The sequence below is a fragment of the Cotesia glomerata genome, linkage group LG8, assembly GCF_020080835.1.
Source record: "Cotesia glomerata isolate CgM1 linkage group LG8, MPM_Cglom_v2.3, whole genome shotgun sequence".
Classification (NCBI taxonomy): domain Eukaryota; kingdom Metazoa; phylum Arthropoda; class Insecta; order Hymenoptera; family Braconidae; genus Cotesia; species Cotesia glomerata.
The window spans coordinates 16519579-16545307 of NC_058165.1; the positions used below are offsets into that span (position 1 = coordinate 16519579).

Sequence of the window (25729 nt, forward strand, 5' to 3'; positions counted from 1 at the left end):
CGGTAGTCGGAGAGGATTCAAATTTTTTTTATACCTTCGAGACCCCAAAAGAACGTTTTTCAGAAATATTTGGCGTGATCTTTTCAATATCGTGGAAATTATGAATGAAAAACGATTTCGATTCACGAACGTTCGGAACTTCAGGTACATAAAAAATCCTTCTATCAGTGAAATCAAACCAATTATATTTTTGTTGACTTAAAAATTGACATGTCGAAAATAGCTGATAGATACTATTTTTTTTTATGAAAAAGGTATTAAACCGTAAATCGAACAATCAGTAAAAAAACGGTAAATCATAATTTTAAGTAAAAAAAATTATACCACCCAATGAAAAAGTCTTTTCTAAATAATACATATTTTTTGCAAAGACATAAACTATACTTTTCATATTAAATTTTAGCGTCCAACTATACCTCCAAATTTTCAAAGCGGTACCCAGAACTTGAACAAGCTGGGGCCGTATAATTTTAACAGCACTCTAATCTCTAATAGATTTACTGCAAATTAAATAAGTTTTGCAGCTAAAAATTAGTGCAGTTAAAAATTATCGAACGTTTTGAATTGAGTTTTTTTTATTTATAATTGAAAATTTGCTTTGTCATTCATGAAAAATGTAATTAAAAAATTAAATACAAATATTTCTCATTTTTAAATGAACATTAAATATTCACAGTATTATTTTTAATATTATTTAATAATATGTTATAAATCTTTGGATATTTCAATAAAACGTTGAAAATTTTTGGTGTGCCTATTGCCACATATTTTATTAGTTCAACTACTGCTCCCGGAGTGTTCAACTACTACTCCTTTCATAGTCCATCTTAAAAACGTTGTCAAAATATAAATATTCACTTATCTGCGTTGTTTTACGCTTCAATCAATTCAAAATTGTTAATATTTCCATGAAAATCATTTATTTGAACTAATAATTACATCTTTATATATTAAAAGTAGGGCCAAATACGTTTTACTTTGAAACCTGTTTAACTACTGGGTACTTTACCTTATACAGGGTATCCCAAAAGTCACGGACGCCATTGTAGCATCTGATAAAAAAAATAATTCTGAGACGAAAAGTCCTTAGCCATTTTTCAATTAACCGCATAGATAATTAATTATTAATTAAAAATAACGTCTCTTTATTTGTTAGAGAGCCCCAGTGTACAGTAAAGTATGTGCCAAACAAAGACACAACTAACTGTATGACTAACTAGTTTCTATAGCCAACGTAATCACACATATTTACTTACACATTCACACGTGCAAGCGTCTTCGTTGGAACGCACTTGACTTGACACTAGTGCTCTTTCTCTCTAACGCATAAAAGGACGTTATTTTAATTAATAATTAATTATCTATGCGTCTGATTAAAAAATGGCTAAGGACTTTTCGTCTCAGAATTATTTTGTTTATCAGATGCTACAATGGCATCCGTTACTTCTGGGACACTCTGTATAGTCCAGATTTTGACTTTTAACTTATCTAAGTACCTAATCTAATTAAATATCCCAAAAAATGACTTTTGCATTGAAATTCTGGTTAAATGATAGAATAAGATAGGAGGAAATTTATGAGGACCTAATTGATAGATAATTAATTTTCCGACAAGTAAGGTTTCTGATAATTTTTTGGTATTAACAATCTTTAGCTCACAATATTTAATTCCAGAATAAAAATTCTAAATCAAAATAAAGAAAATTACAATATGATGAGATCGTAAATAGTGCTATAAAAAATTGTTATAATTGGCTCTTTATTAATGGAACAACGAAATGTTAAGTATCGAGGATAAATAAAGAGGCATTCTGGATTCTGGACTGGAAGGGGTGAGTTTGTCGCTTACGGTCGGGTCGCACGCGAGTTGGATAAGTAGGATATTATAGTTCTTGAGTTTTCTCGTTCTACCCCTTACTTTATTCTTAACTCTTGCCTATACTCCGGCACTTCATAACACACTTTCGGTCTGTACTACTCAACACAGCACCCCTAATGTACATAAACACATCGACGGAGCCGTGGATCTATACAAGGACCGTGGGAGTGGTGATATGAGTGTGTAACGGCGAGTAGTATGAATATGACACGTGATACATAGTTATTCGGTGCAGGATGTGCTACCAATTTATTCATGTATTCTGTCCTCCCAAGAGTAATCCTCATGTCGACGTCGTCGATGATTCAACCCAATGAGAATATATCAACTCGCATACTTAACGTCCGTGTATATCCAAATATAAATATAAATATTACTGAGTAATAAAAATAAGTTATGCTCCTGTAACGTCCACGTTTTCCAAAAAAAATTATAAAAATAAAATAATTTATTTAATTGTCCCCGGCTCGAAATTTGCTCGCCGGAGTCCAGGGTCATAAACGGGGATTACATTATCGATAACAAAATAATAAACAAAACACTTTATTTTAAATCAATCAAAGAAAAAAAGAAAAACCTCTTTATTGGCCTGATCATGTTAATAAACGATATAAACAATATAAACAAATTAAACAATATAAACAATATGTTAGAACACTCTTCTCACACATACTCTCACTCACCGTGAGCGTCAAAATCGCGAACTAAACTTCAAAGCTGATTCCCCGCTTCCCCAGGAGACTAGCCGTCACCCCTGGGCCTAAACCTCTACCCCGAGAGCGAATGGAGAGTGTCCTCTTCGCCCCCACCTACACGGCTTATGATCACCTACCGTACCTCAGCTGAAGGCTTCGGCACGGGGAGAAGCACTTTCATCCGGTCGGTTCATGATACTTACCTGAGCCTTGGTCAGACTCCAGGTAGAGTATCATCCTCTGGAATTACTTGGTGAAGAGTATTCGCCCGAGTAATTCTCCCGAGAAAGAACTGCTTGCTTTATCGAGCCAAATTTTGGCGTTTATCATTTTTTGCCTAACTCTCTTGTAACGAAAAGGAAGAGTCGTTTTAGACACCTATCCGGTGTTCTCGTACTAGCATTCAAAAATAATTATTTATTATTTTAATCGTAATTTCCTTCATTTTCCATCCATTCGTCTCGCCAAATTCTAAGTTTTATTTTCGAAACTCAAGTCTTTATTATTTTAATCGCAATTTTCTTCATTCTCTATCCATTCGTTTCGTCAAATTCACAATTCTTTATTATTTTAATCGCAATTTCCTTCATTATATATCCATTCGTTGATTTTTCCATACTAAATTGTCTTCGGGACTTATAAAATTTTCGCTTACCTAATTTATTTCTTACAAAATAATAATCGTCATTTCTTTCATTTTATATCCATTCATCACTTTCCCATACTAAATCTTGTTCGGAACTTAGAATAATTTTCCCAGTCTTTAATTTCTTTTACAATTAATTCGCTCGGCTTCGTAATAATTTCTCACACGCTTATTTTCTTAATTTAATCATACCTTCGGTAACAATAACATAAAATTATTAGCTAAATAAATACAATAATTAAATAATAATCGCCGCACTAATAACAATAATTGTTTCTATTAATTTTTAAGTAATTAACAACGAATAAACTAAAATACTCAATTACAAAAGTAAAATCTGGGTCATACCCCTCTTTCCTCGGAAAGAAAAGTGGTGAACTTGGTTTGCCACTTTTCTTTTGGTCCATTCTTCTCCCTTTCTGAAGTTCAGTAAACATCTTGTTGGTCTTTGACATCTCCATGGTGGTGAAAACGACAAAAACGCTATAAATGGCTTTCGCACGCCATGTCATTCAGCTTACAAACAAAAAATAATTTTCTTTTCACGTTTTCAGGTCAATAAACAGGCTCGGTACTAGTAAACTATGTAACTAAACAGACTCTCGAATTTAAATTTGGTATCTTTTGAAACTTGGGGTCTTTACTCGGTTTTACGCGGATCTTCTTTCGGTGTCCTCATCGCTGAGTCTGGTTCACAATCGGGACCTCGGATGGATCTTCCTCACGGTCATTCTACGGTGATGCGTCGTGGTTCAAGTTCTGCTCATACTCGGCTTCGGATTCAACTTCAGGTGCCTGCCCACGTAATGGCACACAGGACTTTTTCAGGTGCCTGCCCACATAGTGGCACACAGGACTTTTTCAGGTGCCTGCCCACATAGTGGCACACAGGACTTTTACAGGTGCCTGCCCACATAGTGGCACACAGGACTTTTTCAGGTGCCTGCCCACATAGTGGCACACAGGACTTTTTCAGGTGCCTGCCCACATAGTGGCACACAGGACTTTTACAAGTTCTGATTTCAACGAGTTCCTCAACTTCGTGGCTATTTCAGTGACTGGTAATTCTTGATGACGGTGACTCCTACCTCCAGGGCATGGTCTCATCTTTGAATTGCTCAGAACACTGCGGACACTTAGATTTCGGTACTGGTTTACATCAGAGATTCAAGGTTCTAGTTTCATCCTTCATCCGGTTGAACGACTTCTTTTCGACAACACATTCACATCCCGGCTAATCGCGTTTTGGAACGATTTTTTTTTTGTCTCGTTCCCCAAGTTCCAAAAGATTTACAATAATATGAATTTACGATAAGTCATCTTTAACTACACTACGTGGCCCGTTACCAAAAATTAATCCTGTCCCTGTTCGAGCGCCATCTGTAACGTCCACGTTTTCCAAAAAATTATAAAAATAAAATAATTTATTTAATTGTCCCCGGCTCGAAATTTGCTCGCCGGAGTCCAGGGTCATAAACGGGGATTACATTATCGATAACAAAATAATAAACAAAACACTTCATTTTAAATCAATCAAAGAAAAAAAGAAAAACCTCTTTATTGGCCTGATCATGTTAATAAACGATATAAACAATATAAACAAATTAAACAATATAAACAATATGTTAGAACACTCTTCTCACACATACTCTCACTCACCGTGAGCGTCAAAATCGCGAACTAAACTTCAAAGCTGATTCCCCTGCTTCCCCAGGAGACTAGCCGTCACCCCTGGGCCTAAACCTCTACCCCGAGAGCGAATGGAGAGTGTCCTCTTCGCCCCCACCTACACGGCTTATGATCACCTACCGTACCTCAGCTGAAGGCTTCGGCACGGGAGAAGAACTTTCATCCGGTCGGTTCATGATACTTACCTGAGCCTTGGTCAGACTCCAGGTAGAGTATCATCCTCTGGAATTACTTGGTGAAGAGTATTCGCCCGAGTAATTCTCCCGAGAAAGAACTGCTTGCTTTATCGAGCCAAATTTTGGCGTTTATCATTTTTTGCCTAACTCTCTTGTAACGAAAAGGAAGAGTCGTTTTAGACACCTATCCGGTGTTCTCGTACTAGCATTCAAAAATAATTATTTATTATTTTAATCGTAATTTCCTTCATTTTCCATCCATTCGTCTCGCCAAATTCTAAGTTTTTATTTTCGAAACTCAAGTCTTTATTATTTTAATCGCAATTTTCTTCATTCTCTATCCATTCGTTTCGTCAAATTCACAATTCTTTATTATTTTAATCGCAATTTCCTTCATTATATATCCATTCGTTGATTTTTCCATACTAAATTGTCTTCGGGACTTATAAAATTTTCGCTTACCTAATTTATTTCTTACAAAATAATAATCGTCATTTCTTTCATTTTGTATCCATTCATCACTTTTCCCATACTAAATCTTGTTCGGAACTTAGAATAATTTTCCCAGTCTTTTAATTTCTTTTACAATTAATTCGCTCGGCTTCGTAATAATTTCTCACACGCTTATTTTCTTAATTTAATCATACCTTCGGTAACAATAACATAAAATTATTAGCTAAATAAATACAATAATTAAATAATAATCGCCGCACTAATAACAATAATTGTTTCTATTAATTTTTAAGTAATTAACAACGAATAAACTAAAATACTCAATTACAAAAGTAAAATCTGGGTCATACTCCGCAAGGAAATTTCCCGATTTTTTAATATTTAACAACTTTATCAATTCTATAGCTGAACTAATAACTGAAAAGTTTCTTTTAAATATCTAACTGAAAAAAACTACTTAATAAATTTTTTATCAGAAAATAAGCATAAATCTTGTTAAAATATGCAAAATAATGGAAAAAAATATTTTGGGATCAAATTTTAGACTCTAAAGAGGTTGAGGCAACGAGCAGACAGTGTGTTCTAAAACACGAGCGCAGAAATCTAATCTCTATAATGAAAAGAGTAAGAAAAATTTTTCTCCGAAAAATATACCAAACATATTTCGTTAGTACATGGATAAATCTCGTTATTGGACGGAGAAAAAAAAAATTTTAATTTGAATTTTTGACAGACTTTGAACAAAAAAACATATTCTTTGGTCAAATTTTCGCCGTGCATTTGCTTGAAAAAATTAGTTGTAATAAAAAAAAAATCCTTTGTCCAATAACGAGACTTATCCATATACTAACGAAATATGTTTGGTTCCTTGATTTTAGATGAACTAATAATGAGATGATTAGATGAACCAATAATGAGTTATGCTGTCCACGGTAAGAGCACTTTTTTTTGAGACGTCAAGGGAGATGAGGTACCAGCGGGTGAGTTTTCGGAATTTTTAAATAAAAATTTCACAAAATATTGTTTAAATACGTATCTTTAATATGCTGAATTGTTTAAATAAAAAATATGATTATATATATACTAAAAAAAAAAATAGTAAAAATACCCTTTTTTTGAACCTCTGAAACCCACCTAACCCCTTAAATTAAGCATAATTGAAAAGGTCGACCTGAATTTGCCTTTTAAGGACATATAGTACAGTCTGATGTCGATAATTCAGTCTGGACCAGTGACAACAAATGCCAATTAAATAGGGGAGGGGGGGGGCAAAATGGGGTACTTAAGAAACCGTTATGATTTTAAGGACTTAAATATGCTGATTTTTCTCGCATTCAGTCGTAATTGAAGGAAAATAATCAAATTTCAAGTTGCCGTAGAAAAAAATTTTTTTTTTTGCGGGCAAAATGGGGTACCCTCTGAAAAAATGAAAAAAAAATTTTATTATCCGAAAATAAAATGTTAAAAAAATAACATTTTCTTATCGATAAGTCTACGAAAGAACCTAGAGAGATGAACAAATCACCCAAAAAAGAAACATTGTTATAGTTGACGCAATATACTCCTAACAAAAATTGAGGTAGCAAAAAAAATTTTTTAATTTTGTCGTAATTTTTGACGGATTTCGCTTGAGTAAAAATAATATCAAGATAAAAAAAAAGAGTTCCCTTGAGAAGATTCTAATTTTTGGATCTCCCGGTGAAAAATTTTTTAGACATAGTTCTCACGCAATTCCAAGCAATAGCACGAAAAAAAAACATTCGTAATTTTTTTGCACTCTCTTTCTTGGTTTAGGGATTCAGGAAAATTTTTTCAAGTTGAATGATCTTGTAGGCCTGAAGATCTTACTTTCTAAATTAAATATCTCACAAGCCCACCAAATGATTTTGAAGAAATTGACGGCCTCTGACACAGTTTTCTGAGCATTGATAGTTAAATAATGACATCAAAAATTATCCGAGAGTAAATTTCGAAGTTATTTGAAAAAGACATTCTTTTAGAATGGTTAGTTTACACAGAAAAAAAGGTTCACTTGAGCCAAGAAAATATTTTTCTTCCTAATTATTTCCTTGAGCGAAAAAAAATTTTCTTTTTGACACAAGAAATTTCACTTATTCCAACAAAATTAAGGGGGTATTCTGGTCTAGAAATTTGAAAAAATCGATTTTTTTTTTTGCATATTTTCAAAGTTTAGACCCTTAAAAATATGTCCTTAAATGGATTTTTCAAAATTCGAATTATTTTCGAAGATACAGTCGATTTTGTGACGCAGCATCTAAGCCGGTGTAAATGGCAACAAGCCTCAACTGAGAATACTCTTGAAGAGTTTGTCCACGAACATCCCCCCCTGGATGAAAAAGTACTGAAAGTAATTGAGCCCATTTATACCAGTTTATCGTCTGACGATTTACTACATCGATGTTTGGGATCTGAAACTCAAAATAACAATGAATCGCTCAATTCATTAATATGGACTTTTGCTCCCAAGCATATTCACGCTGGATCTCAAACAATTCAAATTGCGAATTATTTAGCTGTTGCCATTTTTAATGAAGGTTATTTACCCATCTTAAAAATGATGGAACTTATGGGCATCACCGTTGGTACTGAAGCTCATTCATTTGCTATGAGCGCTCTGAGCTACGAGCTACTGCTGCTTCCAAAGAAGGCAGAACAGCTCGATTAGCTGAAAGAACTTCACAAAACATCGAATATGAAGTTGAGGAAGGCCCAATGTATGGATCTGGAATCGCCGATTAATCCAAAGTGAGTATTGAATGTTATTATACGAGTTATTCTACTATAATTGTTTCTCAAACTTTAAACGCGTTTTTCTCAAAACTACTTTTTTTGAAGTGGTTGACATGATATCTCAAGTTCTACCCGACCGATTCTTTTGAAATTTAGTGGGAATCTTCTTTATATATCTCTCTATCGCGTCTGCTTTGGATTTTGAAAAATTTCAATTTGGAGTATTTTTAAAAAATTCGAAAAGGTCAAAAAAAGGGGGTAAAAAAAAAATTGATATTTCATGTCGACGCCATTTTGTGAATTTTTTTTTTTTTTTCTTGACTAAGGTCAACGCGATAGCGACATCTTTACAGATTGAGAATTTTTCAAATTTTTTTGTTTCAGATCACTACAAGGGCTGGAATCATGTCAACCAGGGTGCACCGTTTTTTTTGTAGCCCCACTTCACCGACCTGTAATTTGTCCAATTTATCATTTTTTTTTCAATTTTTTTATATTCTTGAAACGTTAATAAACATCATATAAAAAAACCGATGGTAAAAATGTTCTTAATTTTTTTTTTATGTTAGTTTGAAAAATGCCTAAAATTTAGGCTTCTAGACCAGAATACCCCCTTAACTCTCTTGTTTTAAGAAATGTATGTATCTTGATCCAAGAAAATTTATTTGTCAAGAAAATTTTCTTGTTTTGAGAAAAATTCTCTCTTGCTCCAAAAAATTAAATATAAAGATAGAAGTAAATTTTCATTAATATTTTTATTGATTAACATATCAAATGGGAAGATCAAGTAATGTTGAATCATTTTTTTTCATTCAATATGTATAATTGCACGCTAAAATAATATAAAATGGGTATCAAATATTCAAGAGAAAAATTTTCTCAAGGTGAGAAAATTTTTTTCTCAGCTGAAGTAGGTGGCACTGCTTCCCTAAAGTATCTAAAAATTTTGATCAAATGTAAAAATTTATTGCATGAAGTATTTATGATAATTTGAATTAAGGAAAAATTACTTCCACCAAGAATATAATTTCAAGAAAAATTTTTATTTTGGGCAACACAACTTCAATCTTCCTTCAGGCACTTGAAAATTTTCTTGAGCCAAGAATTTTGTTCTCCAGTCAAGAAATTTTTCTTTCTGTGTAAGATTTTTCTTCGACACATTAGAGGTTTACATTCACATACACACACGCCGACAGATATCCTCGTAGGAATATTAAGAACTAGTTCCTAGGACCTTAAAAATGTGAAGATCAGATTAGAACTTGATTTTCGAAAACTGGCATGGAACCAATGACTCCCTGATTTTTTTTTTTTTTTAATCATTCATTTGTAAAGCGAGAACTTAAAAATTTAGAAAAAGTAATCGTAGATGTGAAAAAAAATTTATTACGATGCACAATGACGATAAAAATTACTGTAAGAAAAGTTAGAAAAAAAAAATTTTTTTTTCTTTTAAATTGTAGGAAATGGCGTTAAAATATATTTTAGGAAGCTGAAAGATCTTTTTGGAAAAAAAAATTTTCTTACGAAATTTTGGGGGTACCCCATTTTGCCACTCCTACCCCATTTTGCCCCCCCCCCCTCCCCTATATCGATTTGTTTATTTGAACCTCATGTGAGAAGCACTGAATGAGGTTATCAAACTAACTGAAAATACTCTATACAATGCTTAAAAAAATTAAACTAGATAATTTATTTTTAGCACTCTCTTGCCTACATAAAAATATAGTAAATAAAATTTTTTATGGATAATTAGTTTTCTATCCTAACCTAGCTGCATTATAATAATTCTATCTCATAAGTAATCTAAACTGAAATAAAGAATAACCAAAAATCAAATCAAACTCAAAGATTATATTGGTTGTACGTTTATTAGTAATTTCTTTATAGTAAAGTTTATTTACTTGAATATGTGATGGGTCTTGAAATAAGGCAGTTTTACGCGCGAACACTACCTATTCATTTATCACTTTATTATTTTTTTTTTCAATGATTAAATTAAAAAAAAAAAAGAATCAATCGACGAAGGACTATCCTTTACATACTCCTGCCAAGCTTCATGATTTTTTATTTAATAATTACTTGGTCAAAATTCAAATATTTCCTGTCCTACATATTCTTGAAGGTTTCATACGCATTTCTAAGATAGTTTATTTATTACGACAACTTTTCAGAGTTGTTATAAACAGATTTTGATTTCAAGCTAGATAAATTTCGTTTATTTATTTAATTTGATTTTTACATGTCGATGTCGTTATATGTGTCAAATATTAATCTACATAATTTCGAGGATAAGCCTAATTTTATAACGGGCATACAATTCAATTTCATAACGGGCTACAGTTTAATTTGGTGCAATCAGAAAGTTAATCCTTAATTTATTTCATTTCACGGGTTTATATTTTTTTCGGCGATACTAAATTTATCATCTAAATAATTAAAAGAATAAACTCAGATTTATAATGGGAATATTTTTATTTAAACCGAAGTTATTATAGTTTAAATCGGTACCATCAGAAAGTCCTTGAAGTGAATTTGTGCCTTTTAACGACTTTATACAATCTTTGATTAGTCAATTTTTTAGTTCAACTTTTTTAGAGGAGTTATTAATAGTTTGTTGGTTCTTTAAGTTTATTCCGTGACATTTGTCCTTAAATAATTGATCCTGTGATAGCAATAGTATTTTCAAAATTTATTTAAAAAGTATCTAAACTATATATTGTCATAAAAAATATTGTAAAAACACTAACCTAAAGTTTTTTTTATTCTCAATTCGTAATTCTCGTCAGTCTCATAAAGATTGGAGATTGCTAGTATACCTTATTTTTCAAAAATATTTTTGTGACAAAGCTAAATCTCTTATTAGAGATGTTTTTGTCAAGAAAACTAATAAAAAATTGACTATTTAACTATCTAACTTAGTGACTGGGTTTTCGGGTAGGAGTAAGGTTGAGACAACGAGCAGAAAGTGTGTTCTAAAACACAATTTGCTTTAATTTTCACATAATTGGCTCAAAAAACTTTACTTTACCTCCCACCGATAATTACAGACAGTCGATAAGATAGTTATTTACCCTCAGTCGATAAATAAAGTCAGCTGAGCCAAGTTCTAAAACAAATGATGGATCAGAATTCAGTAAATCAGAATTCTAAAGTAAAATCCTACGACTACACTTAAATTTTTAACGGCTTAACGAGTAACTCTTGGGTCCCGGTAGAGGAAATAAGAAACTGAAGACGAGAGTTGAGAAAGAAACAAAAAAAGTATATAAAAAGAAAAAAAAAAGCTCGGATGTTAAAAAAAGAGGAAATGAGAGAGGAAACGTTTGCCATTTCCCTTGAGAATAAATCCTGTCAAGATAGCCAATAAATATAAATGAAGATTCCGAGATCAATTGACGCATTTTATCTTTCGTCATTATTTTGATTACCGCACAAAATTTTAACTGCTAACTGTGCTATATACCATTTGGCTTTTGGAAGGATAAAAATTTATCGGTACATAGTGTCGGTAATAAATTTATCTATTTTAAGGGTTAATGGATTTCTGTTGCGCATAGGATAGAAATTAAATATTATTATGAACACAAGCGCGTTGTTAATTGAATTCTCTGTTAATTATATTACTCGACTTATTTTAAAATATATTAAATGACGTTTAACGGGAGAATAAACCAGAGCAATTAAAATCAGTTTATCAAATTACGGTAAATTAACTGGGGAACTTATTTGCTGAATAATAAATCATGAGCGAACATTGTTTTTTTAGATTTAACGGGTAAATATAAATATAAATAAAAGAGCCGGACAAAACTAACAGGGGTTAATAAAAATATAAGACCCAACACATTGTTTACTTTCAAACAACAAATTGTATTTCAACTGTCAGTCATAAAATAGTTGTACTCTCCTCGGTATTTTATTGTCTCCCGTTAAAAATTTATATCAGTTCCCACTTTATAAAGTAAAGCCTTGTATTATAAAAAATTTATGGACTTTTCTCAAATAACATAATCATAACTCACGAACGGACTAATAAAAATTATGTTTCTAGGTAAAGTATTTTTGTAATTTTCAAGAAAATCAAATTTTAAAATCATTTTTTTATACAATAATACTTTTATTAAATGTTTAGTTCAACTTAATATTCCGGCTGAAGGGTAGAAGATACAAAAAATTTCATCAGAATCTTTCGGATGAAGAATTACATTTCCAACGAAAATATTTCTTATGATCATTTCCTATCTTCAATATTTAACCTAAATTTTGACTTTAAACTCATTCAAGTCCGTGGTCTAATTAAATATTCCGTAAATCAATATTCCAATTGAAATTCTGGCTAAATGATAAGAGATAGAGGACTTTTTTTGTAGAAAATAAAATTTTCTATAAAAAAAGTCTCATTATTCTTTCGAATTTTTAATATCCAACCCAGAATTTATTATTTATTAATTTATTTATTTATTTATTTATTTATTCATAATTAAATGCCAAGGCAAAAAGCCAAATGGCAAAAGTATGACAGTAGATGATTTAAGTACATGTAAAACCATAAAACATAGTCATTATCAGTAATATCAGTAAAATGGATTGTGACTTATAAATAGTAACATAAATAGTGATTTGATAATGAAAAATTAGAAAATACAAAAATATAAAACGCTGATAAATTAGAGCCATAATGTTTTGTACATATCAGTTTGATTATAAATTATGTAGAGTATTTGCAGACTTTGGTTCCTAGGCATTTAAACTCTAAACTTCTCTAAACACGTGGTCTAATTAAACACCATTGAAATCAAAGTTGAAATTAAAATTCGAGATAAATAATAAGAATATGGAAAAATTGATAAGGTTCTTTGTTGTAGAAAATAACATTTCCTTCAAAAAAGGTCTCTTACAATTTTTTCATATCTTCAAAACTTGGTACTGCGCGTTTTCAGCCCCCCAAAATATCGCCGACAAAACATCCTCCAACAAAATATTCAAAGGACAAAATATCCCAAGGACAAAATATCACTCGACATAATATCCTGACAAAATATTCTCCAGTATAAAAAAGAATACAAAAGATATTAAGTGATAGGCTTATGATCATCATAATACTATTTAAAATACCCACCGCAGACAAAATCCGTAAAAAAAAGGCACAACACGGCAACAAGCATATGTTTTGGCGTATTTTTAGATAAACACATAAAATCATGCTAAAATAAATAATGAAATAATATTCGTAGTAGCTAATATAGTCAAAAATAATTATTCATAAGAATCACGCAGAAAAGGGTTATTTTGTGAAGAGATATTTAGTCTGAAGAAGATATTGTCGGGGATATTTTGTCGGGAGCTGAAATGTCGCGGAATCTCAAAACATAACCCACAATATTGAATTTCGAAATTTTTCAGGTTTTTGATCATGTAAAAACATTATTTTAATTAAAATTAATAATTTTCAAGCACCTAACCATCCATCAAACTACTTTCGATCACCCCAAAATATCCAAAAGCTTATTCTACAAATCACCAGCTCACTTCCCACAAATCAATTAGACACCGTCCGTAAAAATCAAGCAAATAATTCACAATAGAATAATAGAGGTTGATAATGAAAGTAAAGCAAAGCCAGGGAATAATTCCAATAAAATTAATCCAAAATACAGATGATAAATATTTACCCTTTGAAAACGATGCACATATAAATTTCCATGTGAAATGTGTAAAATGATGCTCAAACAAGAGTCTATGTATCCAAAGCACACATACACAAGTGTATACACATAAAGCGGTTAAAGTGAAAAGCCGGTTATCCTGTTGAAATTCTATCGCAGGTCTGGAATAGTGAATGGGTTAGCACTAGGAGAAAACCAGAACCAGAACGAGAACGAGAACCAGAGTCAGAGCATTTGACTATTTGGCTTCTCTCATACTCAACTTGAATGCGATTCAAAGCTTCGACATCAATCTTTCTCTCTTCACCAGATAGACCCAGACATCTTTATCCGTCTCTTTCCGTCTCTCTTTGACAGACTACCTTCTACCTTTGGAGTTAAACTATGACCCAGTTTGCCGTGACGCTTAACGTCAGGGATATAGAGACAGAGGGTGGAACATAAACTGAATTCGGGCTGGAGGGTATGCATTTTGGAAAAGCACTCGTCAAGCTACTGAGCTTGTGGTAACTAGTTTGCCCGGGTGACATTGTCTTCGGTATTTTCCACGTACTGTGTTTCCGTCGATCGGGCGTTTGCCTCCACGTCAAACTGGATTTAAACGTAGTACAGAGTGTATAGTAGCATGTTATTCTGGAGAATACACTCCAACTGGAAAGGGTTTTAACGCACCGATCTAACCCTAGGGCTTATTTAAACTTTGGACCAAGTTCAAACTTTATCATGGGGTGGATGGACGATACTCATGATTCATATTTCAAATATGAGCCTTGTTTAGTCGGCCTTTATTGTTTGAAGGAAAATTGGGGAATTGAGAGGTTATGCACTTAAATGGTTTAATTATCGAATCTAAAGTATTACGTTTTTGGAAAAAAATCAATATGAGTAATATGAGAACATCAAAACCTAAAATTTTGAGCTAAATACTGAAAATTCGGAATAATTATACTTTCTAAACATGAATTAGTGAAAATTCACTGGAATAAGTGAATATTTACTTTTTCTAAGTGTCAATCGAAGCACTTTGGTTTCAAAAACGCCGAAAACGGAAATTTGTAGCGCTTGTGGGACCAAAACCGGACCTACTTAAACATGGAAACAGGCTCTAGTTTGAGCCCCTAAGTCCGAAATAGCTCCGACTTTAGAAGGTTTTAAATGGGCTCTAAATTTCGACTCGGGCATTTAGCCAGAATTTTTATACTAAAAAAAAATCTAAATTTTGATACAAAAAATTTAAAAAAATTCAGCAAATATATAATATTATCTAATGATTGATGGTTGGAACTATGAAAATATATGTTTTCAACAAAATTACGGCTTGTTAAAAAAAATGATTGTTGGATGAAAATTTTAATTAAAAAAAAAAAAATTTTTTTTCAACTCTAAGTGCGTATAACTCTTTAAAAATAACTTAAAATCAACATAAACCTTGAAATTTCAATTGATAAATTTTCATAGTTCAAGAATTTATTAAAGAACGCGAGAGAATTTATTAACTCACGGAAAGTTATTGTTATCGAATCGCGACATAACTTGGCAGCGTCTAAAGCTTTAATCTCTGATGCGAAAAAGGATAATGTCAGGAACATAAAACCCTCCTGATTAATCTAATTACCGGGGCGTACTTAAAAGATCAATCACACACCGGCGATTTGTTTGCCAATGACCTCGAATCAACCAAACTTTACATGTTTCAATAACCTGAAAACTTTTCATCCGAGCGACAAACTTTTCCGCCATAACCAACATCGACAATATCCCAGAAATTTATCGCTTATGAATAATCTTATAAACTTTAGATGTGTTTTAAATATTTTTGGATTATTGAATTAAATTTTATGAAAAAAATTAGATCAGTTTTCATATTTTGAAGGTAATTTTAATTTTAATCGATAAAAATTGAAAATTTCAATTTCTCTTTTAACAAATCTCAGTGTTTTTTTTTTTTTTTAATTTATGGTTAAATATCAAAGATACGAAAAAAATATAAGACCTTGTTTTATGAGAAATTCAATTTTCTATAGAATAGAGAGAATATAGATTGTGTATACACAAAATAATCCTATCAATTTTGCCCTAGCTCTCACATTTTAAACGTAATTCCAATTTTGTGCACTGATAAAAAAAATATCTTTATTCAAGAAAAATATTCTTGCTCCAAGAAAATTATTTTGAAGAGAACTAGTTATCTTATTTCAAGAAATTCTTGTCTTGATTCTTGGAGTGAGAGATCTAATCACTCTAATCGATAACATTTTTTTCTTGGTTCAAGACTATATTATCTTCGATCGATACAAGTGAATTCTTTATTCAAAAACGATTCTCTTCAATAAAGAATAAAGAATAATTTTATTTCATTTCAAGAATTATTGATTGTTGATTCAAAAACAAATTTTTTTATTTATAATGTTATAAGTTTACATCAGAAAAAAACTTGGAAGTAAAAAAATTTGTATTTCTCTATATGCCGAAAAATATTTATTTATACAGAGAATATCAAAAATACAAAAATTTATATGCTTAAAACAAGTAAAATAATATCTTAATTCAAGAGTCGCGCCATACTTGGAACAAGTCGGTAATATCTTGAACCAATGTTACCGTCTATCTTAATCCCAAAGAAAGAAATTATTGGACAAAGTTGTATATATCTTATTTAAAAACAACCAAGTTTCTTGATTCGAGAATCAATTTCTTAAGTTAAGAAAATTGAATTACTTAAAACAAGAATGATATTTTGAAGAAAAAGTTTTTTTTGCTCAACGGGCAGGAAGCGTCAACTTTCGGCCCGCTGCGCTAAACGAAAGTGCCGCTTCCTGCCTTCGTCGAGCAAAAAAATAGTATACACTCCACGGGAAGTAAATAAGAAAGCCTCAGATCACATGTTTGTCAACGTCGGCTTCGCCTCGGCCGACAATTACATGTAATCTGAGACATTTCTTACTTTACTTCCCTAGGTGTGTAATATACTATTCTTGAATTAAGTAATTTTTTTTATCAGTGTATTAACGAATTGATATCACACTGACCTCTAGTATGATTTTTAAAGCAAATTATCCATTATAAGCTTAAAAAAAAAAAAAAACAATTTTAAAGTAACGATAACTCAAAAATAAATTTTATTTTATTATCAAAAAAATAAAAATCTAAAATAATTAAAAGATAAAAATTTTCCAGCACACACATAACATTCTGGAGGTCTACATAATTGGGGCAGAGTTATGTCAATAATTAGAGCAAATATCTGGGGTGGGTTATGTCAATAATTGGGGCACAAACGCACATTTAAACTTATAATTAACTGGGAACAAGGTAGTTTGATATAATATGATAATAATTATTATAATATACAAAAATTTTGGCCCACTTTTGCCATTTATCTCAATTATCACTTAGCGCATAAATAAAACCGTATCATATATTTATAAATTTAATTTCAATTAAATTAAATACCTTTCAGAGTAGAACGCTCTTTGATTTTTTTTCATCTATAAAGTTATAAAATATTATATTAATAAAAAAAAAAAAAAAATGAATGAATGTAAAAACAGTTGATTTAAAAGCATATTTAATAAAAAAAAAAAAAAAAAAAAAAAAAAACACCGACATATATTATAATGAAAAAGAGTCTCTCAGCATGCGAACAGAGGATTATATTAATGCATATGACGTCAGAGCTACTCGGAGTTGGAGCCGGGAGATTGGAGTTAATTCGTTAACTAACAGTTCAATTACGCAATTGAGTTAGAAATATTTACTCGAGTGTCGCTAATTGACTATTATTACGTTTTATTCCCTATAAACATTGTAATTTACACAGCACCTAAAAAGGGATAACGGGAATTTAATTTTAAAAATACGAATAATTGTTTTGCGTCCCCGGTGACTGCCGATGAAGTCAATTATCTCAATTACCCGATTTGTTACTCCCGAAAGAGTTTACATCAAAGAAATTACTTTCATTTCAAATTAATAAACTCGTTTTAATATCAATTTATTTTTCTCTATAAAATCATTAAATTTGAATTCAAATTTCGCGCCCAATTCAAATTCAAATTTCCCGCGCTTCAGCGCTACTTTGGACTATTAGGATGCAATATGGCGGCTCTCAGAGCAGATGGCCCAGTTTTAACTTTAATTTGTTAATTATAAAAAAACTAAGAGAATTTTAGTAAAGTTATTGAAGGGAATTAGACAGTAGCGTGGTACGGGTTTAGTAAAAAAAAATCTGGTGAATTAATGAAGATTTTTATGTTATTTCGTGACTGTGTATACTTTGGTAAATTAGAGACGCGATAAGATCAAGACTGTTAATCAATGTGTCTTTTTTGTGCAGGAGAAAAATTTTTTAAATCAAAGAAATTAATTTCTAGATGAATTAGACTTGTAATTTTTTAATTGAGATATTATTTTTAATTTAAACTTTTTTAATGGATTATTTTAAAAGTTATTGCTGTGGCGGGCAGTGACAGTTTTTTTTTTTTGTTAATTATAATTTTAATTTATATTTTTTACATATCATGCAATCATTTTTTAGGTACGAAATGATAAATTTCAAAGTCAAAATTCTTAATTATTATACTTTAACATTTTCGACTTTCACATAGCGATTGTTACTGTTTGAATTAGTATTTTCTTCCATGTAAATAATAAATTGACGCATTTAAATGATAAATATTATAAAGTGATTGTTAAAATCTAGATTTTACTGTTTGAAATTGTAATTTTTTCCAGTTGATCATTACTTATCATAAATCGACTATTATTTATTACAGTTTACTTTTTTCCGTGTAAGAAGAAAATTTTTTCTTAGAATTGTGGAGTAAATTAATAAAAATTTTCTAAAAATATCACATTACAGTTAAAATTGAAAAATTTCGGTTTAAATTCATAATTTTTTCTCAAGGGAATGATAAATGATCAGAGACCCAAAACTAAAGAATAACAATAACAAAAGCATAATTTAAAAATACAAGCACGTATCTAGCATGTATCCTTAACGTATCTGAATGCACGTATGCTATTATTGCCGCGACACGTGTACAGAGAAGATAAAAAGAGATGAGAAAGAATGGAAAAACATAAGCGAATAGAGAACAGAAATGAAGGCGACGCACGCGTTCGCGTTCGATCCGTTACTCTCTGCAGAGTAGAGCGTAGCATTTCTTCCATGCAAAGCTTATATTATTTTATTTATTTTTTAAAAACAAGCCCTCCTCCCTCTCATTGGGCGGTGCACAGACTAGGGGGTGCCGCGATTTCCCTCACTCGCGCTCTCTTTTCCTTTCATACGCGAGTTTACCTTCGCGTACCTATCGCTCGGACTATACGTGACGCACGTCGAGGGCGCATCTAAATCTGCAACTGTTTGATCAATTCACCGGCTATATTATTCTGTGGATGCTAGCAAAAACGGGAAAAACAACGGACTTAAAAAACAAACGTTACTATATACTACATACCGAGGATGTTGATATCGAGAATTACTTTTTTCTGTCGTCATTCGTCCTTTGAGTTTGTTGTTTTGATAAAAAAAAAAAAAACTTTTTAACGCTTTATAATTGATTTTAAATTTTTAATTATTGAATTTTGGAATAAAGAAAACTATTTTTAGAAATTTTGGGGTAAATTTTAGAAATAAGAAAAAATGATTTTTAATTAAGAAAATATTTTTCTTCTTAATTATTTTCTTGAGCGAAAATAAACATTTTTTTTTGACACAAGAAATTTCACTTATTCCAACAAAATTAATTCTCTTGCTTTAAGAAATACGTATCGTGATCCAAGAAAATTTATTTAAGTCAAGAAAATCTTCTTGTTTTGAGAAAATTCAGCCTCTTGCTCCAAAAAATTTACTTCTTGATAGAAGTAAATTTTCTTGTTTTGAGAAAAATTCTCTCTTGCTCCAAAAAATTAAATATCAAGATAGAAGTAAATTTTCATTAATATTTTTATTGATTAACTTGTCAAATGGGAAGATCAAATAATATTGAATCATTTTTTTTCATCCAATATGAATAATTGCACGCTAAAATAATATAAAATGGGTATCAAATATTCAAGAGAAAAATAATCTCAAGGTGAGAAAATTTGTTTCTCAGCTGAAGTAGGTGGCACTGCTTCCCTAAAGTATCTAAAAATCTTGATCAAATATAAAAATTTATTGTATCAAGTATTTATGCTAATTTGAATTAAGAAAAAATTACTTCCACCAATAATAGAATTTCAAGAAAAATTTTTACTTCGGCCGACACAACTTCGGTCTTCCTTCAGGCACCCGAAAATTTTCTTGAGCCAAGAATTTTGTTCTCCAGCCAAGAAATTTTTCTTTCTGTTTACAAAAAAGGTTTCTATCAATTTTCCCTTATCTTCTATTGTTTAGCCAGAATTTTTAATTTAAAATTCGATTTTAAAAGAATTTGATTAAATCGTGTGTTTTTAAAATTTTAACTCAAATTTCTGGGCTATGTATCAAAAATATGAAAAAATTATAAAAGACCTTTTTTGTAAAAAATTTAATTTTCTACAAAAAAAATCCTCATTAATTTTCACTTATCTTTTATCATTTAGCCAGAACACTAATTTGAAATTATATTTTCAGTATATTTGATTAGACTTCGTACTTAGATAAGTTAAAAGTCAAATTCTGAGCTACATATTAGATATGAAAAAATGATAAGAAACTATTTTTAAAGGGCATTCAATTTTCTACAAAGAAGGTCCTTATCAATTTTGCTCTAGCTCTCATTTTTTGAGCCATTTCAATTCTAGTGAAAATATCAACAAAATCCTAGGATTTAAACTTAAAACTCCATCACTCAGCGATAAATTTTTCTATAATGACTAAAATTTGTTATAAATCAACGGATTGATACCTCATTGACCTCCAGTATAATTATCAAAGCAAACTAACCATTAGAAGCCTCAAAAACTTCGATTTTGAACTAGCGATAACTCAAAAATTCAGTAAAAAATTAGATTTTGACTATAAATACTAACGAAACTTTAATTTTCCATCACCTTATTGATCTCCAATCCAAAAGAAAATCCCTATCAATTTTTCTGTACCTCTGATCATTTAGCCAGAATTTTAATACTAAAAAAAATCTAAATTTTGATGCCAAAAATCTAAAAAAATTCGGCAATTATAAAATATTATTTAATAATTGATGGTTGGAACTATGAAAATATATACTTTCAACAAAATTACGGCACGTCAAAAAAAAATGATTGTTAGATGAAAATTTCAATTAAAAAAATTAAATTTTAAGTTCGTATAACTATTTAAAAATAACTTAAAATCAAATTTTGACTATAAAAACTCACAAAACTAATTTTCCGTCGCCTTATCGATCTCCAGTTCAAAAATCAAAACAAACAACCATTAAAAGCTCTAAAAACAAAATTTTAACTCTCCAGCAAAATACAAATAAAAAAAAATCAGACGACAATTAAAGGAAACAATAACCCCGCTGTAAATTCGGCAAATTACCATTAAAAATTGGGCTGTTATGTTGCGCAAATAAAAAAACGGTATAAAAGCATATAAATGTATTTATATCTGCAGCGATAGAGGGTTTCTTCGCGTACGGGATTTATTGGTAAGAGGCTTCTAAGTACACGTTAAATTAAATAGACGTGTGTATCGTAAGATGCTTGAGGAGTTAATTCGTATTGAGTAGGTTTGCGTTAAAGCGTTATAGTTATAGAATCTATTACCTTGTACAACAACGTTATTAAATATATCTATTATAATTTATTATAATAATAATTATAAAAAAATACCTATCCATCTATAAAACAATAGCGTGATAAAAAAATTTATTCATGCAGAATTTATCGCGCTATAAAAGCTCTATTAGATATAAATAAACCTAAATTAAAATTAAATATATATAAAATACGTCAGTACATTGCATTAAGTAACTCTCAAGATCGGTATATCTCTAGTCTGTTAAACCGGTCAATAAAAATAAATTATAACAGCATTTAAATAAAACAATTGTATTAAATAAAAGCACTCATATATATCTACATATATATATATTTTATAGGTAAATGGATTCTTTTTAAATTTTATAGAACTATTAGCAAGATATTCTAGACTACTGTGATAAGTGGTATACGATAACGGGCAGCCAAGGTTTTACATTTTTATTTTATTCACATTTAAATTTTTTGCTTTTTATTTTATCCATATACGTACCGAGATTTTTTTATTATTTAACTATGTATTACTATTATTTTTATTATTATTATTATTCTTAGATAGAGTATCTTTTCTATCCATTGGAATTTCTTTATCTATATTTTTTGCTCGGTGACTCGAGCCAAAAAAATATTTTCTTCCGTACACTTTGTATTTTCTTTCTCTTATTATTATTTCTTATTTTTTCCTCTACGATTTATCATGTCCATTTTATTTTATGCTTAATTTATTTTTATTTATGCTCGCAAGACAACAGATAAATTATTCAAACATTTAATTATTCGAGATTTATGCAAGAGAATAAATCTCGAATTTGATTGAAATTGACCGTAGAAAACTGGACCGTTGGATTTTTATTTACATTTTTTATCTTGCGAAAAATAGAACAGTGTATCTGATTTGATCTTTTTTAGGTACCTTTGTAAAATCTAAAATAATTGGTTGTAAATAATAAATTTTCTGTTATGAGAATTACTTACGGCTTGTGACGTATTGTGTTTATAAATGTAGAACGTGCTCAATAATAAATGCTGTTTTTCTTACTACTCTAGGGTTTTAATCGATCAGTTGTATTTTTATGTGAATAATTTTTGGTGTAATGGGTAATTGATATATGTAATAAATAGTATCGATTTTTGTGGTGAGATGTCAGTTTATTTTGAAAGTGATCTCTTCTTTGGTGATTCATTTTTAACGCCGGGATTTTATTGATTTTTTATAGCACTATTTTGAATTATTAAGTCAAATATATTTGAGATAAATATTCGTTTTTTATACTTTATATTTTTTTCTCTTTTATTTCATTTGAAATTCTAATTTTTTATTTCAAATTCTGTTTTTTTATTTTACTAAAAAAATAAATTTCATTTTAGAAATAAAGACTGAAAATAATATTTTATTTATTTGTAAAAATTTTGATAAATAATTTAATTTCAATGAAAAATTAATTAATTCAATTTCTAACATTTTTAAAAATTTATGATTAAAAAATTAAATTAATTAGTTAAGAGGGAATACCACTGTGTCGGTCAAAAAGAGGTGATTTTAAAGATTTTTTTAGCCGGGTTAAAACAAAAAAAAAAAAACAGTAAAAATAATGAGAAAATTTTTAATCAGTCGCCAATTTTTATTTTCAGATGATCCGTTTTTTTGAGTTATTGATGCGACCATGGAGGAAGAAATTTTTTCTACACCGAAAAAAAGATTCACTTGAGCCAAGAAAATATTTTTCTTCCTAATTATTTTCTTGAGCGAAAATAAAAATTTATTTTGACACAAGAAATTTTACTTATTCTAACAAAATTAATTCTCTTGCTTTAAGTAATACGTATCTTGATCCAAGAAAATTTATTTAAGTCAAGAAAATCTTGTTTTGAGAAAATTCAGCCTCTTGCTCCAAAAAATTTATTTCTTGATAGAAGTAAATTTTCTTGTCTTGAGAAAAATTCTCTCTTGCTCCAAAAAATTAAATATCAAGATAGAAGTAAATTTTCATTAATATTTTTATTGATTAACTTGTCAAATGGGAAGATCAAATAATATTGAATCATTTTTTTTCATCCAATATGAATAATTGCACGCTAAAATAATATAAAATGGGTATCAAATATTCAAGAGAAAAATAATCTCAAGGTGAGAAAATTTTTTTCTCAGCTGAAGTAAGTGGCACTGCTTCCTTAAAGTATCTAAAAATCTTGATCAAATATAAAAATTTATTGTATCAAGTATTTATGCTAATTTGAATTAAGAAAAAATTACTTCCACCAATAATAGAATTTCAAGAAAAATTTTTACTTCGGCCAACACAACTTCGGTCTTCCTTCAGGCACCCGAAAATTTTCTTGAGCCAAGAATTTTGTTCTCCAGCCAAGAAATTTTTCTTTCTGTGTAGTACTCTATGAGATTGTTAATAACTTTGTAATAATTAAATATTTTTTAATAAAAATTTAGGGTAATAATCTTTAATATACTCTTAATAAAATAAAAAAAATTAAATCCCTAAATTCCTTTATTTTCCCTGTCAAAAAAATTCCCAAAAATTTTTAATGTAAAAAAATTATAAACAAAAAAATTAATCAACTAAATATTGAAAATTTTCACTCCAAACTGAACCCATCATTGAAATAATGTAATTATAAATTGAATATCAATTTGTATAACAAATTACCATAAATTAATTATCGCATCAATCCATTGATTACAATAATTCTATTAAACCTCTAAATCATAATGAAATTAAAAAATAAATTACCAATTACATATAATCTTTTTCACCAAAAAAATATGTTCATAATTCACTTTTTTGCCAAAAAAAAACAAAAAACCCTTATAGCAATTAATAAAAGCTGTTAAAATAAATAAAAATTCACCGCAATAAAACCGAGGAAATAAAAGAAGAAAAACCAGCGGTACATATTTCAAAATGATTCCATCGATAGTTATTTATTAAATATTATCAACCTAAAAATAGTAACACCCATGAAAATACCAGTAACCAAGACCCTCTCTCTCTTTTCTTTCTCTCTTTCTCCTGCTAAATCTCCAACGTCTCGTGATAAATATAAATCCGACACGAATTGTCAATAAAAGCACACACGATATTTTACCGGAATTTACACTGATATTATCGTGTGATATATTTATAGTTCTGGCCTAATTTACCGCAACTTCCCCTAATTAAAAATAATAAATAAATTTGTCGAAAATAAATAAACAAAAAAATTCAAGCAAATTTATTCAATAATAAATAATAAATTCCTAAAATTAAATCACAATTGTAATACCAAAAATAATAACAATAATTATTATAATCACAATAATAAAAATAAATAAATGAATGAACTCACCAATTTGCTCCCCATTGTCATCAGTTTGTTTAATAATATTTATTTAATAAATCAGCTGGCGCTTATGACATTAAATTTAATTTCATCAATCAAAATTCTATTTGTTGACTGATCATTAATAATTAATATTATATACATCAATATTAATAATAATAATTATTATTATTGTAATAATAATATATAAATACAAATATATAACACTTGATGAGCAAACACAATAACACCGACTAGATAAAATATTAATGACAACACGGAACCGATAAATAAATTCAACGGTAAATAAAGTCAAATAAATTTATAAACAGCATTAATTACGTGGATAATTGTTAAATTACCACGTATGTACGCTCGCGGACGATTATAAGAATCCATGACAGATAGATAGAGCACACACAACTAATACACGGTGTTGCTCGCATGCGCATCCCCGAGACCCGAGACCCTAGACCTAGACCGGACTCAAACCGAGCGACCGAGATATATTTATTGTAATCATCGATTTATTCAAAACTTTTTTATCGAGATTCTGAAATTTTAGAAGCTCTTACCGCTCATCGACAACCTACCGTTCGATGGCAATTGCAAATGGCGCCGAAAAGTTTTAAAAAGCTACTGCGCATGTCTGGTTTAGTTTTTTTCTTCAGTCTGAAGCTTGCGCTAAATTTAAATTTTATGATACTGAAGTTAGCCGTCAGCTGTCAATTTTAAAAATTTTT

At 29.9% G+C, this 25729-nt stretch overlaps 1 protein-coding gene across 4 annotated transcripts in view; it reads right to left on the reverse strand.

The window, feature by feature from the left end:
• Window positions 1-25167, reverse strand: part of LOC123270360 (calmodulin-binding transcription activator 2) — a 115798-nt gene extending 90631 nt beyond the window's left edge. For 3 of the 4 annotated variants that reach the window (XM_044736367.1, XM_044736364.1, XM_044736366.1), the window contains exon 1: window positions 25014-25167. The gene's annotated coding sequence lies outside the window, so the exon portion shown is untranslated. The remainder of the gene's footprint in view (window positions 1-25013) is intronic. The other variant, XM_044736365.1, reaches the window with a different exon arrangement.
• Between the last annotated feature and the right edge of the window lie 562 nt (window positions 25168-25729).